The 17,268-nt window shown below is 39.4% G+C and overlaps 1 protein-coding gene and 1 non-coding gene across 5 annotated transcripts in view; both read left to right on the top strand.

Annotated features, from left to right (window-relative positions):
- Positions 1-17,268, top strand: part of NRG3 (neuregulin 3) — a 1,054,732-nt gene that overhangs the window by 344,112 nt on the left and 693,352 nt on the right. The gene's annotated exons all lie outside the window — the stretch shown is intronic.
- LOC136136741 (U6 spliceosomal RNA) lies at positions 2,966-3,072 on the top strand. Its single transcript, XR_010656677.1, has one exon. It is a non-coding gene; the product is annotated as a U6 spliceosomal RNA (small nuclear RNA).

Raw genomic sequence — 17,268 nt, 5'->3', positions numbered from 1 at the left:
TGCAGAGACTTCCAGTAAGGAAATAAGCATTTGTGTTGTTCATTGGTACTTGGTAAAAACAAACTGCATGTCTTGGTATAGTGTAACGGATCCATCATCATTTTCTACGTACACAGTCATATGAGTGCCAGAAATGACCTTTTGAGTTAATTAGCAAAGCTGACATAAATATGGAACTTGATAAATGTTAATATTTATTGGATTTCTAAAATCCAGATGGTCTTCCTTCCAGTTTCCTGAGTAGGTGGAATTAGATAAGAGTACTTCTAAAATACTACCTTAGGCTTCCTATCTATCACCTGTTCACTTAATTCTTTTCTTTAATGATTAGAATGAATTACGAATATTTCTAAAAGCAAACCACTGATTCAAGTTTAAGCCATTAACCAGGGTTTAAACTAGAGGACTTTTTGCTCAAATATAGCAGCATTTAGAAATTTGGTCCTTCATTTCCTTTTCTTTAAAGAGTTCTTTAAGGAGTTCAAACAGCTTCTCAGAGGTAAATGCAGGATTAGATAATGAAGATATTTGAGGTGAAGACTTTCTCATTTTGTTTGTTTTGTTTTCTAAGGAAAAGCCACATTTGACTCCGGGTTGTAGAAAGGCATCCTTGGCAGAAAAATGCCATCCCATGAGTGTCTGAATGAGAGTGTGCATCCTGCCTGCTCACAGGTAGCCAAGCGAGTCTTCTGGGACAGAGCAGGGTTTCTAAAAATCACCTCTGGCAAAGATGAGGGCTTTTCCTTAGTGGTTTGCACTGTTGTATAGGGCTGATGAGACACCATTCTTTAAGACTGGCTGGAAATAATAGTTACTTAAAACTAGGAGACCTGGGGCTTCCCTGGCGGCACAGTGGTTGAGAGTCCACCTGCTGATGCAGGAGACACGGGTTCGTGCCCCGGTCCGGGAAGATCCCACGTGCCGCGGAGCGGCTGGGCCCGTTGAGCCGTGGCCGCTGAGCCTGCGCGTCGGGAGCCTGTGCTTCGCAACGGGAGAGGCCACAACAGTGAGAGGCCCGCGTACCGCAAAAAAAGAAAAAAAACAAAAAAAAACTAGGAGACCATCAGCAAGCTAGTGTAAAATTCAGTTGAGTGTGCATAGCCTTCCAGAATGCGTTTAGCTATTGCTGTGGCACCTACTATGACATAGTATTTGATTTGTCTTACTTAATATAGATTTTGGAGACAGGACAGGAGGCTGGCAGCACAGAGCGTATTTTGGAGGTGCCGTTAACATACCTCTTCCTCTGAAATGCAGTGCCCTGTGCCCCTTTAGCAAGGACCTAAGGCGACAGAGTGCTGAGTTTGTCAGGATGCTTGCTGTCTACTTTTTAGGTCCCTGCAACGGCAAGATCACCGTGTGGATCATCATACAGGAGGGGGCTGTGGAGACAGAAGACATGGGTTCTCTTTTAGGTCCTCCACTTACTGATTCTTCACTCTTGGGCAAGTCCCTTCAATTTGCTTGGTTTTCATTTCCTCATATGTAAAATGATCATTTTCCTATTAGTTGGAACCATATGAAATTGCTGATATATAACTGACCTAGGAAAACAGCACTTTCTTATGGTTCAAACTAATAAGTCCTTCCGAGACTTGTTCTAAGGATCAAATGAAAAGCACCTTGTACGCAAGCACACAAATGCAAATTGCATACTTGTCCTGCTAGAGTCAACATTTTGTGGAGACTCAGTGAGATAGTATCTGAAAAGCAATAATAGCATTCAGTAAGCATCAGCTCCCTTCATTGTGATTCCAAGCCCTTTAATTCAAGCACTTTAAAAATTTCAGCCACTGTCTTAAACTTAACACTTTTATAGTGTTTTCCAACTTAGAAACTGCTTTCACATAAATTAGCTTATTTGCTTTTTATAACAACTCAGTGATAAGGAGATGGATTTTCTAGAGAAGTTGTGACTTGAGCGGGTTATCCAGGAAGGTAGAGGGATCTTGCACGTTGCTGTTTACAGTATATGGCCATAGCCACATACTCATGTCCCAGAATTAGTAAAACACTCAGCCCGGGAAGCAAAACATGTCAGTGAAAGGCATGTCACTTTCCCATCTGCAGTCAGAAACAATTAGATCAGTGATCTTAAAATATTTTGATCAGAAACTAACACAACGTTGTAAAGCAACTATACTCCAATAAAAATTAATTAAAAAAGAATTTTGATCACACAACCTAAATGTAACAATGTTAGGAGTAGGAAACATTAATTCATGTGTGATTATCTCTGAATTGTCTGTGCATGACAGAAGTTAACACCTTGTGAACATTATAAAATATACATAAACATCAACATTTTTAAAGAAAAGATTTAGAAATGAATGTATTACAAAGTTCTAATATTTTCTCCCTGTATCCCAAAGGACTGCACAATTACAGCTGCTTAAATAGCAATACTGGTGGATTTGTATGAGTTCCACGACTCCCAGGCCCTGCTGAAGGCCCCAAAGACAGGGAAAGCTTTGGGATTTGTACTCAGGTCAGAATGCTTTCTGAACTTAGTGCAGCTAGAACCCGAACACGTGACTCACAAGCGAGGGAGCAGGTGTGGGGGTGCTGGCAGCCTTCCTTGGAATCAAAGGTCTTATCACCCACACTCTAATTTCGGGCAAGGTGCAAGCTTCCTCAACCTCAGTTTCCTAAACATGGGTTTATTTTGGGATAAGAAAATAATGAAATATTGTGGGGAAAGTACTTTCCAGTCTATATTATAAAATATAAGGCATTCTCAGTGTGCTTATTTTTGTTTTCTGTACCAGCATTTTGGGTAATGTAGGCAACACAGTAGAGATTTGTTGAATGAATGAATGAGAAAAGAAATTAATTAATTGGAAGAACACATTATCTTGCTATGTCACTAAAGATGTTTCCAGAAATGGAAAACATATGAAAATATATTGTCAGAGCAAGGTTTCTTGGGCTTTGTTCGTTGGCTTAATTTCAAATAATGAGAATAGTGCTCGCTTCGGCAGCACATATACTAAAATTGGAACGATACAGAGAAGATTAGCATGGCCCCTGCGCAAGGATGACACGCAAATTCGTGAAGCGTTCCATATTTTTTAAAAAAAAATAATAATGAGAATAATGGAGATAAATGACTCCAGAATTGGTTAATTTAATAGCTCAAAGACATTGGTAAGGACCCACTGAGTTTTTTGAACAGTGACTCTCTTTGGCTGGATTTACTCAATTTCCAAGATGCTGCCACAGTTCTAAGCAGCTAGGAAGATGGCAGTGTCCATAGGCTCAGTGGCTGTTTTTATGCCACAGGCTCATTCTTTCAGGACAAGAGAAATGATACTGATAGGATTTCTTTGGCTTAATAGAGGTTCAACCTTAGGGCTGGAGAAAGGGTCAAGCCTCCCTTAAACCAAAGGAATTTTATGACCAAGAAGGAGAAGCAGCTCTGGCCATCGATTGGGTCATCAGCCAACAACATTGCTCCACTAGCCTGTCCATGGCTTGTTGCTTACCCTTGCAGGCAGCCCACTGTCTGTCCTGGGGTGTGCGACCACCCAATGTGTGAGTAAGGCAGGTATCTGATTGTATTCTATCATGCTTTTTTATTTTCATTTTTGAAAAAGAGCTTTATTTCACAGTGACTTCTTCACAAGTTTCTTCAGATACTAATAGAAATAGGGAAGTAAAATGCACGGTTTCTGTTTCCTCCAGCTAGGGTGTCACTCTGTTTCTCATTCTTCTTACTAAAGTTTGTGGATTCTCGCTCATGACCCCCCTCCATGGCAAATATCAGTTAAGCACTTATATCTAGGGAAGCCCTCCTTTATTAATGTGACGTTAATTAAGAATGTGTGTGTCTCCAACACTTACCATTACAGTGAGAAGAAATTAATTTTTTCAAGTCCAGTGAAATTTCATTAAGTGAAAAGCTTTTAACTCTTATAATAATACATGTGAAGAATTATGAGAAATAATTGGCTGTATTTGTGGAACAGATGCATTTAATAATAGGTCAGCTGAGCAAAATGACTGTAAATCAGATTTGAATGCAGGATTTCTTAGGTGATAACAAATGGGAAAATATGGCTTATTGGTAATATTTTGACTTTAGATCATTTAAAATACTCAGGACTCATTCTTCTAGTTTCATTTCACCTCTTGCTTTTTTTTTTTCATCATTCTTTTAAACTTAATATGTTAGAGGTCTCGCTTCCAGCTATTCTTTGTTCGTCTCCAATTCAAAATCTATTTCTATTTTATCAGTAATCATCAGTGCTACTACCATGATTAATATGAGTATGTCTGTGTGTATGGATTGGTGTGTGTCACGTGAACTTTAAGACAATTTTATGCAGAATCATCTTCTGTTACTACTTTTCAAGTCATTAGCATGACCAGCCAAAGTGTTCTGAATAAATTACATAGTTCATGGCTGAAGCAAGCATCTGTTTTTCAACAATTTGTTTTCATACACCTCAACTTATGCCAGACAGACAGACTTCTAGTTACGCCTTCTGACATATATGGTACTTTGAAGCTTTGTACTTAAACATTTTAAAAAGTGTGGTATTTCTAATATTCTGTGGACCTAATTTTTTCAGGCAGTATGTCTTTTTTTTTTTTTTTTTGCGGTACGCGGGCCTCTTACTGTTGTGGCCTCTCCCGTTGTGGAGCACAGGCTCCGGACGCGCAGGCTCAGCGGCCATGGCTCACGGGCCCAGCTGCTCTGCGGCATGCGGGATCTTCCCGGACCGGGGCACGAACCCGTATCCCCTGCATCGGCAGGCGGACTCTCAACCGCTGCGCCACCAGGGAAGCCCCAGGCAGTATGTCTTTGTAGTTTTAAGAACTTTGGTAATTTATCTAGATTTGGTGCTTTGTAAACAATTAAAATAATACTTAATCACTTACAGAAAATATGCCACTTCCTTACTGCAAACCATCTGACTTCGTGTATGGTTTGTAAGGAAAATCCTTGGGTATTTCTGTGTATTTTATGTTTCCTTCACAAGGCCAGATGATTTCCTTCAGAACCAAGGAAAAGAAGCACTTAGAAAGTGTTGAAAATTAATTATCTTATAATTTGATATCTACTCTGGTGCATAGTCTGAAATATCAGCGGTGGTTTACAGAAAAGTCTTTCACATATTTTTAACACCGTATCTTTCTAAATGTTTTAACCAGCATTATTGCTTTTTTGTACTCAAAAGTTGTGTTTCAGCTTAATGATTACAGGTACAGAGAGTGACATGCTTTTCTTCCCTAGAAAATTACTGAAAAACTAGATGTCAGAAATCAGATTTTCTAAAATTCGTCCAGTCTACCGTTTAGCATAAGAAGGATTCTCATATTGTGTTTCTGCAGACCACCTATACTGAGCAAACCTAGGCAAAGCAATTCTGCTGCTGATCTTGAATTAAGATAGTCTTTTCACAATTCAAAGAAAGAAATTAATAGACATGATTTTTTCAATTAAAGTTATTCTTTATTCAATTTATTTCCTGAAATTGTTCATCTTCCAGGAAGGCCTAGGATGAGCTAAAAATAGAACTTGGAAACAGCAGCTTCCACTCCATATGACAGGGTTTTGGTGAGAGTGTCTCCAGGGGTGGTGAGCTTTGTCACATGTGTCATGTGGCCACATTTCTGGTGGCTCCTAATGTGGTTAAGACCACGGACTCTGCATCCTGACTATTTGGGCTCCATCACTCTTAGCCAAATCCTAGCTCAGATGTTCTAAAGTGTCATTCCGGGACCAGCAGCATCAGGATCACCTGGGAACTTGTTACAAATGCAAATTCTCAGGCCGCACTCCAGACCTACTAAATTAAATCCTCTATGGGTGGGGCCCAGAATCTACATTTTCACATGCCCTCCAGGTGATTCTGATGTTGCCTAAAGCCTAAGAACCACTGTCCTAGATCCAGCAGTGGACAAATTGCTTAATACCTTCGTGCTTCACTTTTCCCAGTTGTAAGTGTGGATAATAATAATGTTTATCTCACAGGGTTATTGTGATGATTAAAGAAAATCGTTTAGCGATTTCTGCAAAAGTGCCTGGCATATAGTGAGTAATCTCTAAACACACAGATACATGGCTTCTATGTGCTCCAACATTTGAGCACATTTGAAAACCAGTGTCTAATATGACATTTCTTTCTTCAGTCAGTCACTGCAGGACTAAGGTTGCAAATTCTTGACACTAATGCATATTTTAGAAAGTGAAAGGTTATTAAAATTTCATTTCATAATGTCTTTCATTAGCTTTATATTCCTTAAAGTGCCTATCTTATTTTACCTTCTAAATGAAATTCATTTTTCTTTCAGTACAAATTCATTTTTTTCCCTTGGCTCTCATCCTCATTTCTTACTTTTTTCATTTTCTTTTTGGTCTGGATATTTTCTTGAACATCTTTTCAGTATTCTAATAATGTATATCAAATACGCAAAGAAAATATACTTTTGGAAAGATTGATCAGCTAAAATTAATGAATATGAATGAGTATCCTGTGTTTAACATATAAGTAAGATACCACCTTTTCTCTGTCACGCAAATGGGAAGGTAAATATAATGTGGTCATTAATAGTAATGAAATAATGCCATTTTGTATAAGCATTTAGATTATGTCATACATTTTAAGGAGGTAAAATTATATTAGGAGTCTTGCTGGTATACACATTTTCCTAATTTATTCTTTTTACCAACTGCGTGAAAATTCACTGAAAAAATTCAGTCTGGAGTTGGAATAGGGAGCTAATGTTTAAGTTTGTTTGTTATCCATGAAGCAGAATTTTATTACGTTAGATATATTGGCAGGGAGATTTGGGATTCAGTTCAGTTCGGTCATTGAGGACACACTCTGCTTCACACTGTGGAAAATATGGCATCTCCAGCGTCCTCCGTTCCTAAGGAGGCTTTCATCTGTGGACTCAGCACCATCCTGTGCTATCCTCATTCAAGTCACTCCATAATCTGGCACACCTAGCCTCTGTATGTGGCTCTCACATTTTCTCTGCCTGACTTCTTTGCTGTGATTGGTGTTTTCCTGACTTTCTCATGTGTCTTTCTTCTTGTGCATCTTTACTTATGCTCTCTTCTTTACCTAGAAAGCCATCTTCTAGTTTTTTATGTCACTCCCATAGTCTCGTCTATTTTTGGATTTTAATCTGAGTTTAATAAAAATGTTTCCTGAAGCTTTGTCTTGTGGACACTAGGATTAGAAATAAAGGGCTAGAAATGGGGGTCTACGTGATTTATGGGCTGATTGCATCTAGGGAAGTGAGGATTTAGACTTGCATTGCAAAGAATGCCCAAGAAAAGAACCCAGTCTATAAAGCACTTAAAACAAAACAAAACAAAACAAAAAACTATTCAGCTTGAGTATCTGAGTTTTCCCATTGTTAAGATTCTTTCTCTAAGGGCTTCTTGAAATGATCATAGAAGTATTTGACATTGTGAGAAAAACTTATAAATTGTCCTGCACACATATTAATGAAATGTGCTACATCAAAGGACATTTAATCTTGAGCAATCAGTAACAAATATGTCCTTAGTAGAATTATGGTAATATAGACACAGGTTTCTTAACCTCAACACTATTGAAATTTGGGGTTGGATACTTCTTTGTTGGAGCATGGGGCCACCCTGCCTATGGTAGGCAGCATCCCTGGCCTCTACATACTAGATGCCAGTAGCAACATGCCCCTCCTCTCCATCAAACGGTGACAATCAAAAATGTCTGCAGTGTCAAATGTCTCCTGGGAGGCAAAATCATCCTGACTTGAGATTCACTTCTCCAGACTGTAAACAATTTTTGGTAAAGAAATTAAATTCTTGAACTATTATTCTACATCTTTACTTATACAACTGTGAAAGATGGATCCATTTTAATATGTTCTTGCAAACTGACTCTACACAAACATCCAGTAAACTTCAGCAATTTTGACCCTTTTTTGCGGTACGCGGGCCTCTCACTGTTGTGGCCTCTCCCGTTGCAGAGCACAGGCTCCGGACGCGCGGGCTCAGTGGCCATGGCTCACGGGCCCAGCTGCTCTGCGGCATGTGGGATCTTCCCGGACCGGGGCACGAACCCGTGTCCCCTGCATCGGCAGGTGGACTCTCAACCACTGCGCCACCAGGGAGGCCCCTGACCCAATTTTGTATTCTGTTCCAAATGATTACTTCTTGGGCTCTCTGTATATAAATTTATTAATTCTGTTTCCTTAAATTTTCTAGATGCTTTTATCTAGCATAAATAGTTTACCATAGGAAATTAGTTCTAGAACCTCAATTGTTTTGATATTAATGGGTACACAAGATTCTAATGAATTAAAATGGCTTACTTTTAATGGTATCACACGAATAAAAATATCTTCCTTACCAAACTTCACCTCAATGCTGTGGATTTAAAGAAAGAAGGGAACAATATTGTATCACGATACTGGGAGGAAAAATTAGAAATACAACAATAAGATACACACACACAAACACATACACAAATTTAACTCAAAAGGATTATAAATTAAATAGAATAATATATAAATGCATAAAGATCATAACAAAAAATTCACAAGGAACAAAGACAACAGAACACATGCAGAGAAAAAAATAGAAAAACAACAAAGAAGACATACAAGTTGAAATGAGATAATCATTTTACTGTTAAAACAGGAGAAAAAGACAAGAGTGGGAAGACCTTATGATTCTTCATTCACATGGGCGTGCACATGTTTTCTGGTATTATTGAATATATGTACCCAAACCTGCTGAACACCTTTGAATAGTCTCTGCTTGCTTAGGATATAGTGACGTATACTTTATAAGGCCCTGAACTATACAGATTGTATTTTCAGGGATAAAGTAGGTGAAAAGGTTTTAAGAAGGTGAGTTTAAATCCAAGCTGCGGAATTCCAGCTGGGGGTAGAAGTGGATTTCTTATAAATGCAGATGTATATTGAATAACAGCTTCAAGAAACCTTCAAGGTCATATTTATGGTAACTAGTTAAAATCAAGGGTGTTACGTTAAGGATCTTCTGAAGGAAGAAGATTCAGAAGATCTTCCTTGAGTTGGGGGGAATAGCTGAGGGTGGGAGTTGAGGAGAGTATGTAGGGCTTTTATTAGAAATATGCTTCCTTATCTTAAAAAGAAAAAAACTGAAAAAAAAAAAAAAAAAAAGAAAAAAACTGGGCTTCCCTGGTGGCGCAGTGCTTGAGAGTCCGCCTGCCGATGCAGGGGACACGGGTTCGTGCCCCGGTCCGGGAAGATCCCACATGCCGCGGAGCGGGTGGGCCCGTGAGCCATGGCCGCTGAGCCTGTGCTCCACAACGGGAGAGGCCACAACAGTGAGAGGCCTGCGTACCGCAAAAAAAAAAAAAAAAGAAAAGAACTCCTAAATATCACACCTGTTTCTCAATATCACATGCTTGATATATGCCATATAACCATATGTAATATTACATTTTATTTTTTTAAATTTATTTTTTGTGTATTTATTTATTTTTGGCTGCATTGCGTCTTCGTTGCTGCACTTGGGCTTTCTCTAGTTGTGGCGAGTAGGTGTTACTCTTCGTTGCGGTGCAAGGGCTTCTTGTTGCGGTGGCTTCTCGTTGCGGAGCACGGGCTCTAGTCGCATGGACTTCAGTAGTTGTGGCACATGGGCTCAGTAGTTGTGGCTCGTCGGCTCTAGAGCACAGGCTCAGTAGTTGTGGCGCACAGGCTTAGTTGCTCTGCGGCACATGGGATCTTCCTGGACCAGGGCTCAAACCCGTGTCCCCTGAATTGGCGGGCAGATTCTTTACCACTGCGCCGCCAGGGAAGCCCTTTATTTTGTTTTAATGCTATTTTTTAGTAGTTTCTGCTTTATAACAAAGTGAATCAGCTATACATGTACATATATCCCCATATCTCCTCCCTCTTGCGTCTCCCTCCTGTCCTCTCTATCCCACCCCTCTAGGTGGTCACAAAGCACCGAGCTGATCTCCCTGTGCTATGTGGCTGCTTCCCACTAGCTATCTGTTTTACATTTGGTAGTGTATATATGTCTCACTTCGTCCCAGTTTACCCTTCCCCCTCCCCGTGTCCTCAAGTCCATTCTCTATGTCTGCGTCTTTTTAATACTATTTTTAAATTATAACTTTTCAAGATCTTTAGGAACACATTTAATCCATGTCTTTTCATAAATTGTAGTTTAAAAATATTTAAAACTCACATAGGGAAGAAGCCCAAAGTAGAATTTTTGCTCTGGTGCTTCTGCTTCCTTCTCTGTCCTGCACACATGGTGGGGGTGATGAAATACTGGAACAGTACCAAGGGAAGACATTTTCACTTTGCAACATCTTTAATATTTATAAAATGATTAGAGCTCTTGATTATGGAATAGACTTGATTTGGAACTCAGGGGTTTTTCTAGGCATATATTTTAACTTGAAATCTACTTATTTCCAAAAAAAAAAAAAAAAAAAATTGGCAAGACCGAGGAAGAAAAAAATTAGGTCATGAAACATAAAAGTCGAAAGCATTCCTTCCAACCTTGTGTTTTATATATTCTCTCAAATTTTGCTTTCTTCTTCTTTATATCTCAACATCTTTCAAATAGTGTCAACAACGTACAGCTTTCCAGTCCCCCTAAAATGCAAATTTTTGATACCAGAATCTAAATGCCTTCAACTGGTTCTTCTGCCCATGCAAATTAGGACTCTCCAAAACCTGCCAGGACCCAATTCCTTAATTTTAGATACAAACAGATAGGAATTGGGAGATAATTCTGCATGAGGCTCATCAGGGCAGAAGAAACTCAAACTAACCAACAGGGGTAAAGACACAGAAAAATTTAAGCAGGGTTTATACTGAAAACATGAGTATGTAACAAATACAGAAGAAACAAAAGTAGATGAAAATAACGGAAATGAATCAATGTATATGCTAGGGAATCTCTGATTAACCAAACTCTGGGCTTCTGATGGATGACCTTAAAATTAGATTAAGTGTCAGATTAATGAGTTAACATTGCATGTCATGCCATTTAGCCCAATACATTTTATGGCAAGTGGTACGTTTTACTTTTATCAATATATGACTAATTGCTTTCCTTTGTCTTAAATTTTTGTCTATACTCTGAAAATATCTGAAGAGATAGTGGAAAACAGACAGAGTCCTCCTTCATGGGGCTTATAACATAGTTTGAGTGACAGAATGGAACAATTTCTTAAATCAGTAATTAATATTAATTATGATAAGAACTGAGAAGTGGAAGTTACTTTGGAAGCAGAGAGCATAACTTGGGTGAGGGATCTAGGCAAGCATTCTATGCGGTATAGACACTTCAGCCATCTTCAGGGAAGGGTTGGGTTATTCCAAAGGTTGTCCCAAGGTTGGGTTTCCAGAACTGACAGGACTGTTGGAGATGTGGCAGAGTATCTGGGTTTGGTGGTTTTTCCAAGGGGATGCCTAAAATTTGAGTAAGACCTTTTTTTTTTTTTAATATTTATTTATTTGGTTGCGCCGGGTCTTAGTTGCGTCAGGCAGGCTTCTTAATTGTGGCTCCAGGGCTCCTTAGTTGCAGCTTGCTGGCTCCTTAGTTGTGGCATGTGAGCTCTTAGTTGCGGCATGCATGTAGGATCTAGTTCCCTGACCAGAGATTGAAACCAGGCCCCCTGCATTGGGAGCGCAGAGTCTTATCCACTGCGTCACCAGGGAACTCCAGAGTAAGACCTTTTGACCAAGAAAGTCTTCTCTTATAACTCTTCTTGAATTGTTTGGGTTCTTCTTTAATAATAATGAGAAGTTGGATATAGTAAGCTTTCCATTTTCTGTCCTCCATATGCACCATTTTTTCTCTTATTTTTACTTCGTGGTTCTTTTCTTCTACATTGTAGGCAAGCTTTTTAACTTCATCTTCCATATCCTCAGCATTAATCCTGCTCTTCAGTGCCTCCAATGTGGAGTTTTAGTATGATTTTTCCATTGTAATTGTCTTTATATTCCATGCTCCCTTTCATAACCTATTGTGTAGCTTTTTTATTGTTTCCTGATCTTTCCAGTTTGCTTTTGGCTAAGTTATATGAAAATCATGCTGTTTTTGCACATGTATAGAAGCCAGGTTGTTTTTGAATTGTAGTAAGATGGAAATTTTCTTTTTTAATAGATCATTTCCACAGAGACAATCTTTCTCCACAAATCATTGATATAAAGTATTCTTTTTTGAGAATCTCAAGTATTTCCTCTCAGGATTTGTTTTGTTAAGAGTTCACTGGAAAACAGAACCCAAAACAATACTTAGTGCTGATACTTTATTGGAAGGTGCCTCTCAGGACAGCCAGAGGGCGGGATCCCCAGATCCACGGAGTGTCAGTCAGAGCAGCTGCAGCTGACATGGGCGGAGATGTCAAGGGTCTGGAGCCTAGATGAAATTCAGAGGATCTCAGTGAGTGAGTGAGTGAGTGAGTGTGTGTGTGTGTGTGTGCTTTACTCTTAATTGATTAGAGAACAAAATTTCTCAAATGATAGGTCAAAAGTCAGTCTGTCTGTCCATATATGTAATGTTCAACACCCTAGACCTATAGTTAGAAGAAACTTTTTCAGAACTCCAGGCCCATTTCTATTTCTAGCAGCATTTACTAATTCACGTTTGTTCCACTTCGGCAGCATATCCCCCTGCCCTACCACCTAATTCTCAGGTAATCAGAGCAGGAGCTCTTGAACTGTGGAGAAATTTTACCTATTAAGTATACCACCAGGATTTTTTGCTGCCTTTGCCTACTCAGAATGCAATGAAATAGAATAGTGACCACCCCCTCACACGTGCTTGGGCGCACACACACACCCCACCAGCCCTTCACACACATGCCTCTCATGTTTCTATACATGCTCCCTTCCAACACATAATTCACATACATACATTCCACATATTCTGACTTATTTTCTTGTTCTTTCAGAAATTAGTCAACTAGAGGGGGGCAAGAATGGCAAGGGAAAAGGACCAGAATCCCAGGTCTCAGAGAAAACAGGACCCTAAGGCTATAGGCACAACTGTAGTCTTCAGACTGAAGCCCGCCCTGTGAGAGCTACAAATCCACTCCCTTTCCTTTTCTAATGGCCTCTGTTTCATGTCGACAGTTATCAAAGTGCTCCAGGATGCTGGTATTAGGTTGATGATCCAGCTGAGTTTTTGTTTGTTGTGGCCTCTCCCGTTGCAGAGCACAGGCTCTGGACACGCAGGTTCAGCGGCTGTATCTCACAGGCCCAGCCGCTCCACGGCACGTGGGATCTTCCCAGACCGGGGCACGAACCCGTGTCCCCTGCATCGGCAGGCGGACTCTCAAGCACTGCACCACCAGGGAAGCCCTCCAGCTGAGTTTTAATACTTGTGAGTTTTCATCTTTTGTCTTGTGTTGCCGTGGGACTGGTAGGCAAGTACAGATTTATTTTGTTTGTTTATTTGTTTTTTTCTTTTGCCTTGTTTTTCTCCCAAAGTCCCTCAGGCATACCTCATACCTCGTTTTGTTGCACTTCACTTTACTGAGCTTCTCAGACACTGCATTTTTCACAAATTGAAGGTTTGTGGCAACCCTGCTTCCAGAAAGTCTATTGGCATCATTTTTCCAACAGTATTTACTCATTTTATGTCTCAGTATTCCGTTTTGGTAATTCTCACAATATTCACACCTTTTCATTATTATTATATTTGTTATGGTGATTTCTGATCAGTGATCTCTGATGTTACTTTGTAAGTGTTTGGGGCAAACTGCCCGTATAAGATGGAGGACTTAATTGATAAATGTTGTGTGTGTTCTGACTGCTCCACCAACTGGCCGTTCCCCATATCTCTCCCTCTTCTCAGGCCTCCCTATTCCCGGAGACACAACAATATTTAAACTAGGCTACTTAGTAACCCTACAATGGCCTCTGAGCATTCAAGCCAAAGGAAGAGTTGTGTGTCTCTTACCTTAAATCAAAAGCTAGAAATGATTAAGCTTAGTGAGGAAGGAATATTAAAAGCTGAGATAGTCTGAAAGCTAGGCTTCTTATGCCAAATTGTTAGCCTAGTTGTGAGTGCAATGGAGAAATTCTTAAAGGAAATTAAAAGTGCTACTCCACTGAACACATGAATGATGAGAAAGTGAAGTAGGCTTATTGCTGAGACGGAGAAACCTTCGGTGGTCTGGATAGAAGATCAAATCAGCTACAACATTCCCTTAATCCAAAGCCCAATCCAGAGCAAGGCTCTAACATTCTTCAACTCTATGAAGGTTGAGAGGTGAGGAAGCCGCAGAAGAAAAGGTTGAAGCTAGCAGAAGTTTGATCATGACATTGAAGGAAAGAAGCCATTTCCAAAACGTAAAAGTTCAAGATGAAGCAGCAAGTGCTGATGTAGAAGCTGCAGCAAGTTATCCAGCAGATCTATCTAAGATTATTAATGAAGGTGGCTACATTAAGCAACAAGTTTTTGATGTAGATGAAACAGCCCTATGTTAGAAGAAGATGATATCTAGGACTTTCATAGCTAGAGAAGAGAAGTCAATGCCTGGCTTCAAAGCTTCTAAGGACAGGCCGACTCTCTTGCTAGGGGTTAATGCAGCTGGTGACTTTCAGTTGAAGCCAATGTTAATTTACCATTCTGAAAATCCTAGGGCCTTTAAGGACTATGCTAAATCTACTCTGCTTGTGCTCTATAAATGGAACAACAAAGCCTGGATGACAGCACATCTGTTTACAACATGGCTGACTGAATATTTTAAGGCAACTGTTGAGACCTATTGCTCAGAAATTTGTTTTTTCAAAATATTACCGCTCACTGACAATGCATCTGGTCACCTAAGACCTCCGATAGAGATGTACAAGGAGATTAATCTTGTTTTCATGCTTGCTAATACCACTTCCATTCTGCAGCCCATGGATCAAGTAGTTATTTATACTTTCAAGACATATTATTTAAGAAATATATTTCTTAAGGTTATAACTGCCATAGATAGTGATTCCACTGATGGTTCTGGGCAAAGTAAATTAAAAGCCTCCTGGAAGATTCAGTATTTTAGGTGCCATTAAGAAAATTAGTGATCCATGGGTAGAGGTCAAAATGTTAACATTAACAGGAGTTTGGAAGAAGTTAATTCCAACCCTCATGGATGACTTTGAGGGGTTGAAGACTTCAGTGGAGGAAGTAACTACAGATGTGGTGGAAACAGCAAGAGAACTAGAACTAAAAGTGGAGCCTGAAGATGTGATTGAATTGCTGCAATGTCATAATAAAGCTTTCATGGATGTGGTTGGCTTCTTATGGCTGAATAGAGAGAGTGGTTGCTTGAGGTGGAATCTTCTCCTGGTGAAGATGCTGTGAAGATTGATGAAACGACAACAAAGGATTTAGAATATTACATAAACTTAGTTGATAAAGCAGGGGCAGGGTGTGAGAGGATGGACTCTAATTTTGAAAGGAGTTCTGCTGTGTGTAAAATACTACCGAACAACATTGCATGCTACAGAGAAACTGAAAGGAAGAAAACAAGAGTCAATAGATGTGGCAGACTTCACTGTTGTCTTATTTTAAGAAATTGCCACAGTCACGCCAACGCTCAGCAACCATCACCCTCATCAGTCAGCAGCCATCAACATCGAGGCAAAACGCCCACCAACAAAAAGATTATGACTCGCCGAAGGCTCAGATAATGGTTAACATATTTTAGCAATAAAGTCATTTAAAATTCAAGTATGTACGTTGTTTTTTAGACATAATGTTATTGCACACTTAGTAGACTATTGTGTAGTGTAAACTGAACTTTTATATGCTCTGGAAAACCAGAAAATTTGTGTGACTGGCTTTATTGATATATTTGCCTTATTGCAGTGGTCTCAAACCAAACCAGCAATAGCTCCGAGGTATGCTAGTAGATGTATTGATATTTATTTGCTCTACTTTACCAATGTTAATATCTAAAAGGAGAAAGTACATTCTTTTTTTTTTTGAATTTTTGAATTTTATTTTATTTATTTTTTTATACAGCAGGTTCTTATTAGTCATCGATTTTGTACACATCAGTGTATGTACGTCAATCCCAATCTCCCAATTCATCACACCGCCATCCCCACCCCCTGCTGCTTTCCCCCGCTTGGTGTCCATACGTTTGTTCTCAACATCTGTGTCTCCATTTCTGCCCTGCAAACCGGTTCATCTGTACCATTTTTCTAGGTTCCACGTATGTGCATTAATATACGACATTTGTTCTGTTCTTTCTGACTTACTTGACTCTGTATGACAGTCTCTAGATCCATCCACGTCTCTACAAATGACTCAATTTCGTTCCGTTTTATGGCTGAGTAATATTCCATTGTATATATGTACCACATCTTCTTTAACCATTCGTCTGTCGATAGGCATTTAGGTTGCTTCCATGACTTGGCTATTGTAAATAGTGCTACAGTGAACATTGGGGTGCATGTGTCTTTTTGAATTATGGTTTTCTCTGGGTATATGCCCAGTAGTGGGATTGCTGGGTCATATGGTAATTCTATTTTTGGTTTTTAAGGAACCTCCATACTGTTTTCCATAGTGGCTGTATCAATTTACATTCCCACCAACAGTGCAAGAAGGTTCCCTTTTCTCCACACCCTCTCCAGCATTTGTTGTTTGTAGATTTTCTGATGATGACCATTCTAAGTGGTGTGAGGTGATACCTCATTGTAGTTTTGGTTTGCATTTCTCTAATAATTAATGATGTTGAGCAGCTTTTCATGTGCCTCTTGGCCATCTGTCTGCCTTCTTTGGAGAAATGTCTATTTAGGTCTTCTGCCCATTTTTGGATTGGGCTGTTTGTTTTTTTAATATTGAGCTGCATGAGCTGTTCATATATTTTGGAGATTAATCCTTTGTCCATTGATTCGTTTGCAAATATTTTCTGCCATTCTGAGAGTTGTCTTTTTGTTTTGTTTGTAGATTCCTTTGCAGTGCAAAAGCTTTGAAGTTTCATTAGGTCCCATTTGTTTATTTTTATTTCCATTACTCTACGAGGTGGATCAAAAAAGATCTTGCTATGATTTATGTCAAAGAGTGTTCTTCCTATGTTTTCCTCTAAGAGTTTTATAGTGTCTGGCCTTATATTTAGGTCTCTAATGCATTTTGAGTTTATTTTTGTGTATGGTATTAGGGAGTGTTCTAATTTCATTCTTTTACATGTAGCTGTCCAGTTTTCCCAGCACCGCTCATTGAAGAGACTGTCTTTTCTCCATTGTATATCCTTGCCTTCTTTGTCATAGATTAGTTGGCCATAGGTGTGTGGGTTTATCTCTGGACTTTCTATC

The sequence above is a fragment of the Phocoena phocoena genome, chromosome 16 (assembly GCF_963924675.1).
Source record: "Phocoena phocoena chromosome 16, mPhoPho1.1, whole genome shotgun sequence".
NCBI lineage: Eukaryota > Metazoa > Chordata > Mammalia > Artiodactyla > Phocoenidae > Phocoena > Phocoena phocoena.
The sequence above is the reverse complement of the archived record's forward strand: the minus strand, read 5'-3'. Positions and strand labels throughout refer to the sequence as shown.